The sequence below is a fragment of the Podarcis tiliguerta genome, assembly GCF_965153285.1.
Source record: "Podarcis tiliguerta genome assembly, chromosome: 12".
Lineage (NCBI taxonomy): Eukaryota > Metazoa > Chordata > Lepidosauria > Squamata > Lacertidae > Podarcis > Podarcis tiliguerta.
In genome coordinates this window covers 10,891,584-10,908,097 of record NC_139545.1, presented here as the reverse complement: position 1 = coordinate 10,908,097, position 16,514 = coordinate 10,891,584, and the positions used below count along the sequence as shown (strand labels likewise).

General features: G+C 42.6%; 1 protein-coding gene across 4 annotated transcripts in view; it reads left to right on the top strand.

Annotated features, from left to right (window-relative positions):
* The first annotated feature begins 512 nt into the window (after positions 1–512).
* Positions 513–16,514, top strand: part of ARPP21 (cAMP regulated phosphoprotein 21) — a 231,315-nt gene continuing 215,313 nt past the window's right edge. For all 4 annotated transcript variants that reach the window (XM_083404759.1, XM_083404756.1, XM_083404767.1 and 1 more), the window contains exon 1: positions 513–722. The gene's annotated coding sequence lies outside the window, so the exon portion shown is untranslated. The remainder of the gene's footprint in view (positions 723–16,514) is intronic.

Here is a 16,514-nt window from a genome sequence, read left to right as displayed (position 1 = left end):
ACTCCATAATATATCAAGGGAAACAATTTGCAAATGAAATAAGTTGTTAATGTTGTTTCCTAGAGATCCTTTTCAAAAGCCTTTGCATACCTCTGGGTGAGTTGTGATTAGTGTTCAGAAGTTGTGGAGTGATGGGGGCAGGGGAGAAATACAGCAGTTGAACTGGGAGGTATGGTTGAACTGGGAGGGTGCTCTCAGAAGACAACTTAATTTTTGATTCCAATTTGAGCTAGCAGAGTTCACCCATTACTAATGTTACCCATTTTAAATGGCCATCTGTAGTTGAAACAATATGGATGTAAACTTTCTTTTTTTAAAAAAAATGTGCTTATCTTTGTGCATCTATACAAATCTGCTTCTCTGTGCAGAGGCACTGACTTCCCCATTTTTTTAAACAGACATTTCATTGGTTAATATTAGCCGAACAGCTGATTGTCAAATGTGTACGAACCGTAACAGGTGCTAGATCAACACAGCGCCTGGAATCTGGCACGGCCTGATATTGCTGCTGGCACAGGCCTCCACTATTCTATCAAGACATGCCTTTGCGACTTTCCTGTTGTGCCCTTCCCCTTACATATCTGTCTCGACTGCCGAAGGAACACATGCCATTCATGGTGCTTGCTAAAAGTCGGCCGGTGGGAGAAAGGAAGTTGTAACTCTTTCAAAGATTGGAAACAAGCAACATTTCTTGGTGGAACTCATTCTGTCTTCTCAAAAGGGTAAGGGGGCTCTTGTGAATGGAGGAATGGTGTTGAGGTCATACAAAGAAAGTTTCTGAAAGAGGGGTTGAAGGAGAAATATTGAATGTCGGTTGCGCAATTCTTTGAGTGCAGATTCTTTTTTAGCAGCACGTGGAATTCAGTTCATTCTTTAAAAAGCCACGCTGCCTTTTATACCTTTGCATTGAAATTGTGTATTATGGTTTGTGAGTTATATGAGGTATCTCGTTTTAGAATGCGAATTCCCCCCTGCTATTCCAATGATGACCAAGTGGTGATCATACATTTAATAATGACGAACAGTAATATACAATAATATGAACTAAATGGAAGGGGAGATTTTTCAAGGGCAGATGGCTTGAAAGCTCTCAGTCCCTTAAAGCCTAAGACTTGAAAGCTCTTGGTGGTGAAAGTAAAAATCATCCTGGAGGTAGGGGCATTTAGGTTAGATGAAAACTGGGAGAAATATTGGCATCAGAATGTGCCATATGGTTTCCACTACGCACATGCATTAGATAGATGAGATAGCTTCAGTGTGTAAACTGACACAGTATAGCTGTCATGGTATGATTGCTGCAGTATGCAGGCTCAGTTGATTCAATTATTATATTTGTGATTGGTTTTTCAAGGCTGCTTTACATGTGAACGTATATCACTGGATTATGCAATCTAAGATGATTGCCTACTTAAGCAGTGAACAATCTACCCTTGGTGATGGCAGGTGTTTGATTCAGAATGAATCTGTTTAAATCAGATATATTGGGAGGACCTCTGGTAGGTATCTTAAATTAAGACGGAGGTATGGTAGAGTCGGGAAGCTGATCTGCATGGAGGTGTGGAACCGATCTTGGATGGAGTTTCATGGCCCCCCGAAAGTCTAGCTTGAGAGTTCTACTGCAGTCAGTGCTATCAGGGCTTCCCTAGCTGTACCCCCTTCTAGAGAAAGTGGACTTAGCCACAATCGTTCTTGACACTATTACATTCATGCTTGGCTACTGTAATGCACTCTATGTGGGGCTGCCTTTGAAGATAGCTTGGAAGCTTTGGCTTGTGAAGACTGCAGCTGCCTGGTTTCTTGTGGGTTCCAAGCTATTGGAGCAAATAGCACCACTTATGTACCAGCTGCATAAGCTGCCAGTGTATTTGCAGGCCCAACTTAATTTACTGGGTTTTAGTTAATGGTGGTAGTAATACTAATACTTAAATCGTTTTTGGGGGACGGGGGCGAACACATCAGCAAGTCAAAAAGACTTGAACGGTGTCCAAAAAAGTATAATAAACTTGCAAGAAAGTGCATGAATAAGAGAGTTAGTGTAAAAAGACAGGTGGAAAGAGACTTGAGAAGATCCAGAAGCACAGAGGAGGAGATTTCTTTGCTCCAGGTAGTAATGGGTCCTGAATGGCTGTTGGAAGCAGGGCTTGAAAACCCTTATCAAAATGAGAGTTTGTAACCTTGATGCAAAGCCACACCATGAAACTAAATGTAGAAGGTGTGTAGATGGGTATCTGTTAGAATCTACCTGTCTCCTTTCATTTTTAAGCTAAATTATGGAAGTTACATAATCTTGAGCTTTTAACCATTTGTTTTTGAGTTCCAGAGACTTAGCTTACCTAAATTTTAAAACAATTCATAGACAGCCAATTTTTATCTGAGCCTTTAGCTCAGTTCTAAATTTAAATGGCTGATTACGTTAAGCCAGACAGTGGGTCGTATTCCAGGTTTAGCTGTAACAGCTGAGTCATCTGATCTGAGTAACTAGCCCTAGGATTAAGAGTGTGTTTCACCCCCTAGGCTCAATTACTGGCTGCAGCAGGGGGCAGAATAAGCACACTGTGCAGGAGCTTTGGTTATCTGTGTAGAGCAGGGTTTCCCAAACTTAGGTCTTCAGCTGTTGTTGGACTACAACTCCCATCATCCCTAGCTAGCAAGACCACTGGTCAGGGATGATGGGAATTGTAGTCCAGAACAGCCAGAGAGTTTCCAAGTTTGGGGAGCCCTAGTGTACAGGATGAGAGCCATTGTGGTAGAGCATGGTAAGCTGAGAGCATCAGAGCTTGTTTGCTGGGAGAGTTTAACACACAGTGGAAAATCCATTTCATAAAAAGGGGATAACACAGAATAATTTATTACTATTTTTCTCCCAAGCTGTTCAAGGCGGTACACATGGTTTCTTTCCCTTTTATCTTTAGAGCAACCCTGCAAAGTAAGCTAGGCCATGCTATAGTTCCTGAGCAGGGATTTAAACCTAAGCCAGCCCTGCCCTATCATTAGGAAATTTGAGGCAGCTGCCTCAGGTGGCAAATACTGCACAGCAGCAGCAACACTGGAAAATATAGTCAGGAGGTCCCTGGAAACTAAATTCAGGTTGTTCAGTCAGCAGTAGAAGACTACTGACACCTTGTTGCAGAGTGAAGTGTCCTGCTTCCGTTGACACCATGGTGAGTGGAAGAAATATATAAAGTCAGGAATAGTGAAGCAATATTTGTTTGCTATAGCAGGGAGGCAGTGCCAGCCATGCCCCACTTCAGACAACAAAATGTCTTGGCTGGCACTGCCAAGTGATAATTTCCTGGTAATACCACTTGTTCCATGCCAAGGGCCAACTGGAAAGGTATTGCTACAGGGTTTCATACGTCTGCTGGTAATTTGTATGTAAGGGCACAGTGAATTTCATACCAGAGCAATTTTTGTAAAAAAATATCAGTGCTCTAATATCATGCATATACCCATATGAGATTTGATATTGCTGTGACTAACCAGGAAGGACAGAGATCGGCAGGTGGAGGGGAATGGATAGCTCAATGAAAACGTCAACTTGGTGTGCAGTGGCAGTGAAAAAGGCAAAGTAAATGTTGGGAATTATTAGGAAATAAAACTGGCAGTATTCTTTTAGTGCTATTTCTCTTGTTCTATTGCTTTTATGCCGGACTGTCAGTTTGCAGGGTTTGTTTGTTTTTTATTTAGCTCTGTTAAACGTGATTTATTTAAGCATGTTATAACTTGAGACTGTGGTTGGACATCTTGCACACACACCCTTTCAGGTGGAATGGCTGAATATAAATGTTTCAGATATATGAAATACGATGGAGTCACATTTTGGGATTCAGTTCTGGTCGCCTCACCTCAGGATTGTTTCCTGGGAAAGACAGAAAAGAGCAACTGAAATGACGAGGGATGGTGAGACCATTGTTGTCTCTCTTAAACAAGACCATAATAGCCCAGGGAACTCCTGACTCTACAAAGGTACAGCTAACTTTAGCGCCACCTGGTGACTCAGCTGTATAATGACACTATCCACTTTGAGCATCTTAACTGCAAGGGAAGGGTAATAAAGTATTTGCAATTTTTTTTTTTAGTTTGGAGGGGAAGATGATTAAGGAGTACACTATAGCAGTTTATAAATTTATCGATAGTATGAAGTGCTTACGGAGGAGAAAGAGATTTCTCTCTGTCTCTCTATGTGTCTCATTATATTAGTATTTCAGGCCACTCATTAAAATTGATAGGCAGAGAGTTGAGAATAGACAAGAAAGAAGCACAGTTTCATACAAAGCATAGCTAACTTTAGAAACTGCTGCTGTGGGATGAGGTTCTGTGCAAAAGCTTTGCTGGCTTCCTTTGAAAGGGCAAGACCAATTTAGAATGGATTGGGCTTTCACCACAATGCTCAAATCCCTAAATATCTGCCAGTTCAAGATAGTAGAAATGGACAAATGGGCAAATGCAACCATTTTCAGCTTCTTGGGTCTGCAGAAAGTTGTAGGTGAAGGAGTCTTCAAAACTGAACTTGAGGGCCATGAGTTTGGTGGGGCTCCAATCCTGGAGACAGTGGCGACATACAAAAACAGGAACAAAAAGGAGCAAAAGAAGGCACAGATTTGCATAACTTGGCATTTGTTAACTTTTGTGCCTAGATGCAGATGTAGAAATAAGGACTAAGTTCTAAAGAGAAATGCCATAGTGTGGAAGGTGACCTGTGCACCTGCTCTGTTGGCTGTCCAGATGCATAATAATAATAATAATAATAATAATAATAATAATAATAATAATACATTATTTATATGCTGCACATCTGGCTGGGTTGTTTCCAGCCACTCTGAGCAGCTCCCAACAAAAATAGTAAAAACGCAATCAAACATCATCCATTAAAAACTACTTTGTGTCTTCAAAAGGCTGTATAGTTATTTATCTCCTTGGCATCTGACTGGAGGGCATTCCACAGGATGGGTGCGACTACTGAAAAGGCCCTCTGCCTGGTTCCTGTAATTTCACTTTTCACAGTGAAGGAACCACCAGAAGACCCTCAGGGCTGAACGATGGGGGTGGAGACATTCCTTCAGGTATACTAGGTCGAGGCCGTTCAGGGCTTTAAAGGTCAGCACCAACACTTTGAATTGTGCTTGGAAACATACTGGGAGCCAATGTAGTTCTTTTATGCTAACCATAGATGGACAGGTTCAAGGTCCTTCCTGCTCTCTCTTCTTATGCTTCTTCATCTTCAAACAGAGAACTCCTGCAAAAAGAGGATTGTCCTCTGCAAAGTAGGACAGGTGGCCAGCTAAGCACTAAAAAGGAACTGGGCAGTATTCATGTGGATCAGGCATGCTGGTTTGAGCTCGCTGTATAGCTTGTTGGGGAATTACGAGTTAATTGAAAACAGCAGCTGATGCTTCCTGTATGTGAAAGAGAAAGCAGAACTCTGTGAGTGCTTCGGGCTTAGCCCTAATTGCGTGTTCAGACCCTGAAACCTCCCCCCTAAATAAATTCACACATGACTCAAATTTTTGGTTTGGTTTTTTGGCAGAATTTAGGCCACAAATTGATTACAGAAAGTGACTGGCTGCATAGGCTCTGGTTTGACTAGCTCCCTGCCATGCAGGTAGCGCCGACCCAGGTCACCAGCATAGGTCAGCCAAGGGTGAACACCCGGATAAGCGGAAAGCCAGGAACGGGCTACCTCCGCCACCCAAATGTCCCCCCTGGACTCGGGCACAACCCCCTCTCAGGGGTTGACCAAACCATCGAGTCCCTGGATTCCTTTAATGGAATACCCTTCACATAGGGATGGCGAGAGCATTCTCCCATCCCTATCACCTGAACCAGAGCCTATCCGCAACCTTACAAGTTGTGACGATTTGCTACGTGGCAGGCAAAACCCAAATGGCAACAGCCAATCAGCCAAGTGGGGGAAATTCCTGCCGTGCCCCTGTCCCAATGACAGATGACAGACGACAGCATAGCATGGTCAAGAGCAAAGCCCTAAAAGTAGGGAGAGGTGGGCAGGTGTTCTGAATGCACGCGCCGAAAGAGGAAGCTCTGGGTCACGTGCATGGGCATAAATAGGTCCCTCGAACTGTTTGGACTGCATCCCATTGGCCAGATTGTACCCAGCTTCGAGGGACCTACCAATCGGGTGTTGTGGCTGACTGATTGTACCCATCCACAACACAGGGTGTCGGTTTGCCGGATCTCACCACAATACGTGCCCTCTTTAAGGGAGGACCTGATTTGAGGTGTACAAAGAATTGGATAACATAGACAAACATGAAGATTTTGTTTAATTTTGCTTAATATGGAATTTCTGGCACTCAGAGCTTTCAGGGGAGGGGGAATGTCACCTGTTTTATGTTCAGTGAATTGCTGATTTAGGTCTGAAGCCAGAGGGCATATCAAAACAAAGTTTACATTACAAACTCTCGACAGCTCTCTTATTTGATTCTAATGTTTGTTTTCACAGCATTTATTTATAGCTACAGTTTCAGAGAAAATTGATCTTTTAGCCATATAGTTTGTTGCATTATATAGTACATTACACCCCTAACATGCCCTGCCACCCTCTTTTTAAAATGTCCTCGGTATTTAGCTTGTAATTATTCTGCAGCCTTTCATGAGAAAAAGCAATTGCATTTCTAAGCGGTGCTGCTATTCTCCCCTTGCTTCTGTAAACACATTAGGTGGCCAGAATAATTCTAATTTGGTGATAAGCAAAGAAGGGGAATATTATTGCTGAATCCTTTGGTAATGCAGCTGCTGATTAACGCTGTGGGGGACTTCATCTTGATGCTACCATCTTGAACAATGTTGGGCAAAATAGGTGCCTGCGAGCCAAAACAGGCCAACTTTTATTAAAAGAAAGCCCAAATTTTGAGACTGGAATTGTTCAGACAAGAAAAATTGTCTACATTTGCTTCCTTTCATTGTTTTATTTAAGCTGCCTCTTTTTGTGATATCTTTTTGTGCCCCCCCCCCATGTGTGCGTGTGTGTTTGTATAAGAGTGAGAGAAAAGGTTTGGGCGCACTGGGTTGTATTAAATGTCTAGAGCAGGGGTCAGCAACCTTTTTCAGCGGGGGCCGGTCCACTGTCCCTCAGACCTTGTGGGGGGCCGAACTATTTTTTTTTGGGGGGGGGGGAATGAATGAATTCCTATGCCCCACAAATAACCGAGAGATGCATTTTAAATAAAAACACACATTCTACTCATGTAAAAACATGCTGATTCGCGGACCATCCGCAACCTGTATTTAGAAGGTGATTGGGCTGGATCCAGCCCCCGGGCCTTAGTTTGCCTACCCATGGTCTAGAAGTTGGCAAGGGAGGCAGTGAAAGCCAGAAACCTGCACGGAAAAGTAATTGTTTGAATCCAAGACAGATTCGGATTCATCCACCTTTGGGAGCAGGTGGGAGGTCAGTTTTTAACCAATCCCATTTTGAACATTGTGCAAAGGGTGCAGACTCTGAAAAGTTTAGGGGAAAGCTCCCAAAGATGTCTATGTCCTCTCTTGCTCCTGATGATGTTATTGGAGCCCCTTGGGCTTAAATGGTGGGACCGTGACTCTTTTAAGACTATTTGAAATGCTGCCGGGGGGGGGGGGGTTAGAAAATGGTTTGTTGTAGGTATGCTTACTATCCTGGGCTCCTTTCTGAAAGAATGGCAGGATAGAAAACAACAACAACAACAACAGCAGCAACAACAACAACAACAACAACAACAACAACAACAGCAGCAGCAGCAACAACAACAACAACAACAACAACAACAACAACAACAACAACAACTTCTTTTTAGCTGCGGTGTCTCCCCTTCGAAATGCCCTCTCCAGAGAGGCTCACCAGCCACCTACTCTCACATCTTTTCCACAGAATATTTTCTCAGGCTTTACCAAGCTGGCTGAATTGATTTCCTGCTACCAAAATGTCCTGCTCTTCTTCTGTTGATTTTATTGTCTGTGACGTTATTGTTTTCTTGACTGTTAGTTGCCCCAGGAGTTTGTTAAAAGGAAGTCCAGCATATGATTAATAAAACCATGGGGCAGATGCACACTCAGCTTGCAATATGGATGGAAGCAAGCTTTGATCGGGGAGCCTGTGGCATTATTATTATATAATTAAAACTGCATACACTTATGCGAGAGCTGAATTATCGTTTACAGCTACCATATGGCATGAACTGTGAAGGGGAAATCATCCGGGATGTATAACACATACATACGCAGCTTTCGTGAGCCTTATTCAAACTCTTGTAGCTTCCCTCCAAATTCCTCAGTTCCAGCACTCAATGGCAACCTAGGGATGTGTGAAAGTGGATTTTAGCATTCAGTCAAACCATAAAATTCTATTTCTGTCTTCCGGTCCATTGGAATATGTAGCCTTAAATTGGTACATAAGTTTCTGCAGTTCTGTGTTGTATTTCCAAGCTCATTATATCTCGAGTCTTTGGAGTCCAATGCATATAATGATCACATAATTGCTTAAAGCAGCTAATTCCAATATGGCTTGCAATTAAGGTTACCAACAGTGTGACATTATTTATCTGGACACCATGGGGAAAATAAAGAATGTGTTGGCATGGCAATAGAGGCTCATAAAGCTTATAATCAGAATACAGGGATGGTTCAACATTTAGGGGAATATGGATAGATCAAGATACACTTGCAGTGGCATAATTTTAGTTTTTTTTTAAAAAAGAGGGGGAAATTTTGCATTATATGTGGCCCATGATACTGTTAGTATTGTAATGTCTCATTCTCACATTGCATAACGTTGCGGGTTGTCTTTAATTGCTTAATTGATGTATGAATATGGGAACTATTTAAATGTCTCCTCCCTCTCTGCTCTCCTCTGCTGAAGAAGATGGATGTGAGAGTCGTCTTGTTGTTTTGTTATTTGCTTTATAAATAAAACCTTTGATGTTACTATTCCAACCACAGTTGCTTCTGCTGCATCCTACTGTAAAGGACTGAGTTTACTATCGGGCGTTTAATTCTCACAGATAATATGTGCAAAGTTTTCTTAAGATGTGAGGTTCCCGCTTAAAATTTAAGAATCTGTTTTTTGTTTTTACTATTTTGTGAAAAGGAAATTGCAGAAACTCAATCTTTTTTTTCTTCTTTTTTTTTAACAATCCTTATTTGACTTTGTTAAGGAAACTTTGAGATTCCCTAGCAACGAACTATTGCCCTATTTGACCCAGGGTTGGTTTTTTTTTGGGGGGGGGAGATAGATTTCCTCAGTTCACATTTTCATACAAGCTATCTATTTCATACTTTCCAAACCAATACATGAACTAAAACATAGCTAATCTTTTGAAATTTTCACTCTGCCAGATTAAGTGATGCAGTTCTCTAACCAGAGCATGAATACAGGAGAGAGAGAATATATTAAGGGATAGTGAAAACAATGTATAAAAAGAGACCAACCAGATGCATTCAGGAAGATCACATGCAGGACAGGAGCACAAGGGTCCTCTTGAACCCACAGCAACTTGTAGACAGAGACTCTGATCCAAAGCAGCTTTTAAATCAGAAGATTCATTGGGCTACAGTGTATGCGTTTGTGTGTTTGTCCCTGCAATTTGTCCCTGAGAGCAGCCTTTCAGCTTTAGCATTTCTCCTTGCTGTCAGAGCAATAACCGGCTGAAAGGCGCATAGTTGCTCGTGTTCTGACTTTGATGCAAATGAATAAGTAAAGTTTATGTGTCAATGACAAGGTGCAGCTTGTATGCTACATCAGCTTTGTAGTTAAGCAAGATGGTGTCTGGTAATAAAAGTGTCACTGAACAAATGCATTAGGGGGAAAATCAATATTTTAGAAAATGGAAAAAATATGATGAGGGTCTTTTTTATATATACATAGTCTTAGGAGGTATGAAGAGCAGTCTTTGTTCATATTTGACTAGCAACTCACTTTTAGAACTTGGGAGGTGTTAAGGAGTACAATCTTGATAAGCTCTCCAAGTTAAGGCAAACCAAAAGACGGGGAGAAATAATGTCTGATGTTTTATTGTGTTTTTGATTTTCTGTTGGGAGCCGCCTGTAGTAACTGGGGAAACCCAGCCAGATGGGTGGGGTATAAATAATAAATTATTATTATTATAGCCACCGTAATCAGAATGGGGCACCATCCTCCACTCAGATGAAGCCCTTGACAGGCATTCAAGTAGCCACATGTGAGAGGACAGCAGGGATGACTGCTTTGGCTCCACCACCCGGGACACTGTTCTAGTTGTCCTCCCCAAGTTGAAAGGTGAACGTGTGACACAGGGAGCCAATGTGGTGTAGTGGTTAAGAGCGGTAGTCTCATAATCGCGTCTCCGCTTCTCCACATGCAGCTGCTGGGTGACCTTGGGCTAGTCACACTTCTCTGAAGTCTCTCAGCCCCACTCACCTCACAGAGAGTTTGTTGTGGGGGAGGAAGGGAAAGGAGATTGTGAGCCGCTTTGAGACTCCTTAAGGGGAGTTAAAGGCAGGATATCAAATCCAAACTCTTCTTCTCTTCTTCTTTTACACCGTTTGGCCTTTATGACAGAGCAGTGTTTCCCTCTCTTGGGTCTCCAGCTGTTTTTGGACTACAGTTCCCATCATCCCTGATCACTGGTCCTGCTAGCTAGGGATGATGGGAGTTGTACTCCAAAAACAGCCAGAGACCCAATTTTGGGAAACATGGCAATGAACCCTCCATGAGTCTTTTTCTTCTTTGGCGATCACTCGTAGCTAAGTCAGATTGTCTTCCAATGATACAGTTTTAACAGTGAGTCCGTAAGTGACTGTGGATGCCAATTCTGGATCCACACGTCCTTCCACAGTGGAGACATAGGTTTCCAGGTGGGAGTTGATCACGCTGAGGATTTGCCAAACGTGCCTTCCTCTTAGCACATTTCTTCCTTTTGTCCTGAGTTCAAGCATCTTCAAAGCCCATGACACCTTTGGTAAAGGCTGTTCTCCAACTGGAGCACTCACAGGCCAGTGTTTCCCAGTTGTCAGTGTTTATACTACAATTTTAAAGATTTGCCTTGAGAGAGTCTTTAAACCTCTTTTGTTGACCACCAGCATTACACTTTTCATTTTTAAGTAAAGAATAGAGTAGTTGCTTTGGATGACGATAATCAGGCATCTGAACAACATGACCAGTCCAACGAAGTTGATGTTGAAGAATCATTGCTTCAACTCTGATAATCTTTGCTTCTTCTAGCATAGGAGACTGTCTGCTTCAAATGTTCACCCTTCAACATGTGGGTGGTGATGATTACTGTGCTGGCTCACTTATTCCCACTGCCTTCCCTTGCATGCTAAGCCACATTTTAAAAGTTTCAAGAAGCTTTCAGTATTAGCTTGATTGAGGCTAGTGACTGAGGGCCAGGTGTATAATTTTTCAGAGTGATGGATAGATGTTATGATATACTAAATTAGATGAATGGTCCACCAGACCTATACTGTTTACTGAGTTTAGCAGCAGCAATCTAGGATCAAATATATAGGTTTTTCTCCTTAAGATCCCATGAAGGAAGATGTCAGATATTGAACCTGGGTCCATATATTTGAAAGCACATATTTTGGCAAAAAGCGCCTTTCAATCTTGAGTTATGGCCTTGTATCCCCACATTTACCTTTAGGAGAACAACTGCTAGGCTGCATGACTGGAATTTTTCATTTCTTGATCATCAAGAGAAGGGTAAAGTGGTTTTACTTTATTTTAAAAAGAAAAAAAACCTGCCGTTTTACTCAGAAAAAATCTTTGAAACTTAATGAATTATAGGCAAAGCCGACCTCTGCTGAACCCACCAGGAAATTCTTTGCTTGCTTCAATTGATTGTCAGCTAACGAACCCACAGGTGTATTCCAAAGGGAAATAGCAAGCAAGTATCAATATAATAAACAACTAATCTTAGACACAACATTATTGGAAATAGAGAACGTCAGCCGTGCTAGCAAAAGTGCTGCTTCTCAACAACAAAAAATAAATGAATGAATAATGTGGATCCAAAGTAGCCTAAACGAAAGCATTTTTCTAGTTGCTAGATGTCTCAGAAACATTCAGCAAGGAAAGCTATGGTGCATCTCATGAATGCCAACAGTTTCCATTTCACAAATCCATGCTCGACAGTGCCAAATACCAGGAATATTGATACTTAATAATATCAAAAATTAAATGCCAATCCTTCACTGTATCACATTGCTAAACCATGTTCTATTATAGTTTGAACTTCTTAGGGGTCTGCATTGGATTCAGATGAATCTCAAATCCTGAGCCTGAGTGAGGTGCCTCAGAGATTTTGGGATTGTCAGAGGCAAAACAGGATCTATATGAGAACCCATAAAATGTTTCACAAAACCTTAGCAGTCCAGATGTCAAAAAATGTATTGTCTCTAAGCTCGCCTACATAAGGCAGTATTCATGAATATGATGCCCGTGGGCATCAGTGTGGCTGCCAGGACATCCTAAGGGACCCACAAAACATCTCAGTAATATCCCTACAAAAATCCACAATGCATAGGAGACAGTTTGCTCTTGCTACTCAGTTCATATTTGCACTGGCCTGGCCTCTCCTTCATTGAACACCACCGCCCCTTAAACAGGATCGTGTTTTATTGCATAAACAGCGATATCAAATCCTGCACCCATTTTGTCTGTAAGCTTTAGCCACTCGGAATGGGTTTTGAATCTCACACAGTTCTGTCAAAACATAAAAGAGTTTTAGCCATGTAAGAAAATAATATATATATAATAATATATATATAATAATATTATTTATATAATATATATATATATATATATATATATATATATATATATATATTATATAAATAATATATAATAGTGTATATGAAGACATGGAGCTGCCATTTTTCCAAAATAAAGTGCTGATTTGGACTTAAGCCAAATTGGACCACTTTATGAGTTATCAAACTGAGAGCCAGTGTGGTGTAGTGGTTAAGAGTGGTGGACTCGTAATCTGGTGAACCGGGTTCGCGTTCCTGCTCCTCCACATGCAGCTGCTGGGTGACCTTGGGCCAGTCACACTTCTCTGAAGTCTCTCAGCCCCGCTCACCTCACAGAGTGTTTGTTGTGGGGGAGGAAGGGAAAGGAGAATGTTAGCCGCTTTGAGACTCCCTTGGGTAATGATAAAGCAGGATATCAAATCCAAACTCTTCTTCCTCTTCTTCTTCTGAATCAAATCTTATATTTGGTGTACAAATATTAGTTTGTAATGTGTTGTTGTTGTTACTCCTGGGGAGAGGCAGTTGGGGGTTTTCTGTCCCAGGTACCAAAATAACTTGAACCAGCTTTGGGTATGATGCTCCTTGACAAATAACAAGGCCAGTGGAAGTGATGGTATTCCAGCTGAACTATTTAAAATTTTAAAAGATGATGCTGTTAAGGTGCTACACTCAATATGCCAGCAAGTTTGGAAAACTCAGCAGTGGCCAGAAGATTGGAGAAGGTCAGTCTACATCCCAATCCCAAAGAAGGGCAGTGCTAAAGAATGCTCCAACTACCGCACAATTGCACTCATTTCACACGCTAGCAAGGTTATGCTTAAAATTCTACAAGGAAGGCTCAAGCAGTATGTGGACCGAGAACTCCCAGAAGTGCAAGCTGGATTTAGAAGAGGCAGAGGAACCAGAGACCAAATTGCAAACATGCGCTGGATTATGGAGAAAGCTAGAGAGTTCCAGAAAGACATCTACTTCTGCTTCATTGACTATGCAAAAGCCTTTGACTGTGTCGATCACAGCAAACTATGGCAAGTTCTTAAAGAAATGGGAGTGCCTGATCACCTCATCTGTCTCCTGAGAAATCTCTATGTGGGACAAGAAGCTACAGTTAGAACTGGATATGGAACAACTGATTGGTTCAAAATTGGGAAAGGAGTACGACAAGGCTGTATTTTGTCTCCCTGCTTATTTAACTTATATGCAGAATTCATCATGCGAAAGGCTGGGCTGGATGAATCCCTAGCCGGAGTTAAGATTGCTGGAAGAAATATCAACAACCTCAGATATGCAGATGACACAACCTTGATGGCAGAAAGTGAGGAGGAATTAAAAAACCTTTTATTGAGGGTGAAAGAGGAGAGCACAAACATCAAAAGCTCAACATCAAAAAAATGAAGATCATGGCCACTGGTCCCATCACCTCCTGGCAAATAGAAGGGGAGGAAATGGAGGCAGTGAGAGATTTTACTTTCTTGGGCTCCATGATCACTGCAGATGGTGACAGCAGCCACGAAATTAAGAGACGCCTGCTTCTTGGGAGGAAAGCAATGGCAAACCTAGATAGCATTTTAAAGAGTAGAGACATCACCTTGCCAACAAAGGTCCGTATGGTAAAAGCTATGGTTTTCCCAGTAGTGATGTATGGAAGTGAGACCTGGACCATAAAGAAGGCTGATCGCCGAAGAATTGACGCTTTTGAATTATGGTGCTGGAGGAGACTCTTGAGAGTCCCATGGACTGCAAGAAGATCAAACGCATCCATTCTTAAGGAAATCAGCCCTGAGTGCTCACTGGAAGGACAGATCGTGAAGCTGAGGCTCCAATACTTTGGCCACCTCATGAGAAGAGAAGACTCCCTGGAAAAGACCCTGATGTTGGGAAAGATGGAGGGCACAAGGAGAAGAGGACGACAGAGGACGAGATGGTTAGACAGTGTTCTCGAAGCTACAAACATGAATCTGACCAAACTGCGGGAGGCAGTGGAAGACAGAAGTGCCTGGCGTGCTCTGGTCCATGGGGTCACGAAGAGTCGGACACGACTGAACGACTAAACAACAACAACATGATGCTCCTTGACTTGAGGAGGACTGGGTCTATTTCTGCCTCAGGCAGAATGATATCTTGTACAGGACCTCCTACCAAGTCCTGAAAGCCCTGAAAATTGCATTTAGTCCACGGATACATAACAGATGAGCTGATTAAGGCGGCCCAAGGCGCAACACATTTTTGTCTGTATCCCCTGGGGTCCTGAAATTCACTCAGTACTTCTGCAAATATAGAAAACAATGTTATGTAATGTGTCTTCGAAATTCAAGATGAAAGAGAATCAGGCAGCTTGACTGCTGTCTTCATTTCTTTTGTGGATATAGCTGCTCAGCAGTTTTCATATAGGAATAATGTTTTTTCAGCTTCCCATCAGCCCAGAAAACAAGTCAAGTGGTGCCATGATAAAATCTCAGTGCTTCCCGTGAAAATAACCACCAAATGACAGAATTCTAATCTCTGCATTGTTGTTGTTGTTGTTGTTGTTGTTGTTGTTGTTGTTGTTGTTGTTGTGTATGACTTGCCATTCTTTCCACAGAGCCCAGGCCAATGAACAACAAAGGATAAACAACAACACTGCATGTAGTACAGAACTAAAATGTTCATAGAGTGAGTAAAACCCTGTAGACTGCTGTTCAGGACAAATATTACCCTATTAGACTTTGGTAAACCAAAGTGTCTTTCATGGATGACTGTCTGCCAACAATGAAGGGGACAGATGCAAGGGGACATTGTCCCAAAGTTGAGGCCACACTACAGAAAAGATTCTTCTACAAGTCCCTTCATCAGTTCTCAGAGCCCTTCCCACCGCTCCATGGATCATAAGGATCAAAAATGGCTGGTTTTGGAGGAGGCACTCCTGGAGATAGTTGGGCCCTGAGCCATTTAGAGCTTTATAGACATTTACCAACACCTTGAACAGAGCCCGGTAGCTTACCAGCAGCCAATTCAGTCTGGTGTTGCGTTCTCTCAGCTTCCTGCCCCAATTAATAACTGATCCTGTCTGAACTACCTGCAGCTTCTGAACTATTTTCAAGAGTAGCCTCCTGCAGATAGCATTGCAACGATCCAAACATGAGGTCACCATAGTATGAATTGCTGATGCCAGGCTCTCTCAGTCCACAAATGGCTGTAGCTGGCAATCCTATCAGAGTTGGCAGCCCTTCCCACTGATGTCATCTTCACATCTACTGATGGGAGAAGTGTACTCAAATTCTGAATTCCTCAAATTATTAACCTCTCATTCCATTCCAACGGCCTCTCAAGCAATGTCTAGGAAAGCAAGTTTGGGTTTCCTGGCACAGTAGCCTCTGAGGTCACACTAAGCATGATGCAGCCAGTGTGAAGCATTTGGAGAGAAGTAAACAGATCTGCTGGGACCCAGGTGACACTGTGGGTAAAAGCCTCAGCGCCTAGGACTTGCTGATCGAAAGGTCGGCGGTTTGAATCCCCGCGGCAGGGTGCGCTCCCGTCGCTCGGTCCCAGCGTCTGCCAACCTAGCAGTTCGAAAGCACCCCCGGGTGCAAGTAGATAAATAGGGACTGCTTACTAGCGGGAAGGTAAACGCGTTCCGTGTGCTGCACTGGCTCGCCAGATGCAGCTTGTCACGCTGGCCACGTGACCCGGAAGTGTCTCTGGACAGCGCTGGCTCCCGGCCTATAGAGTGAGATGAGCGCACAACCCTAGAGTCTGTCAAGACTGGCCCGTATGGGCAGGGGTACCTTTACCTTTTTAAACAGATCTGCTAGGGCACG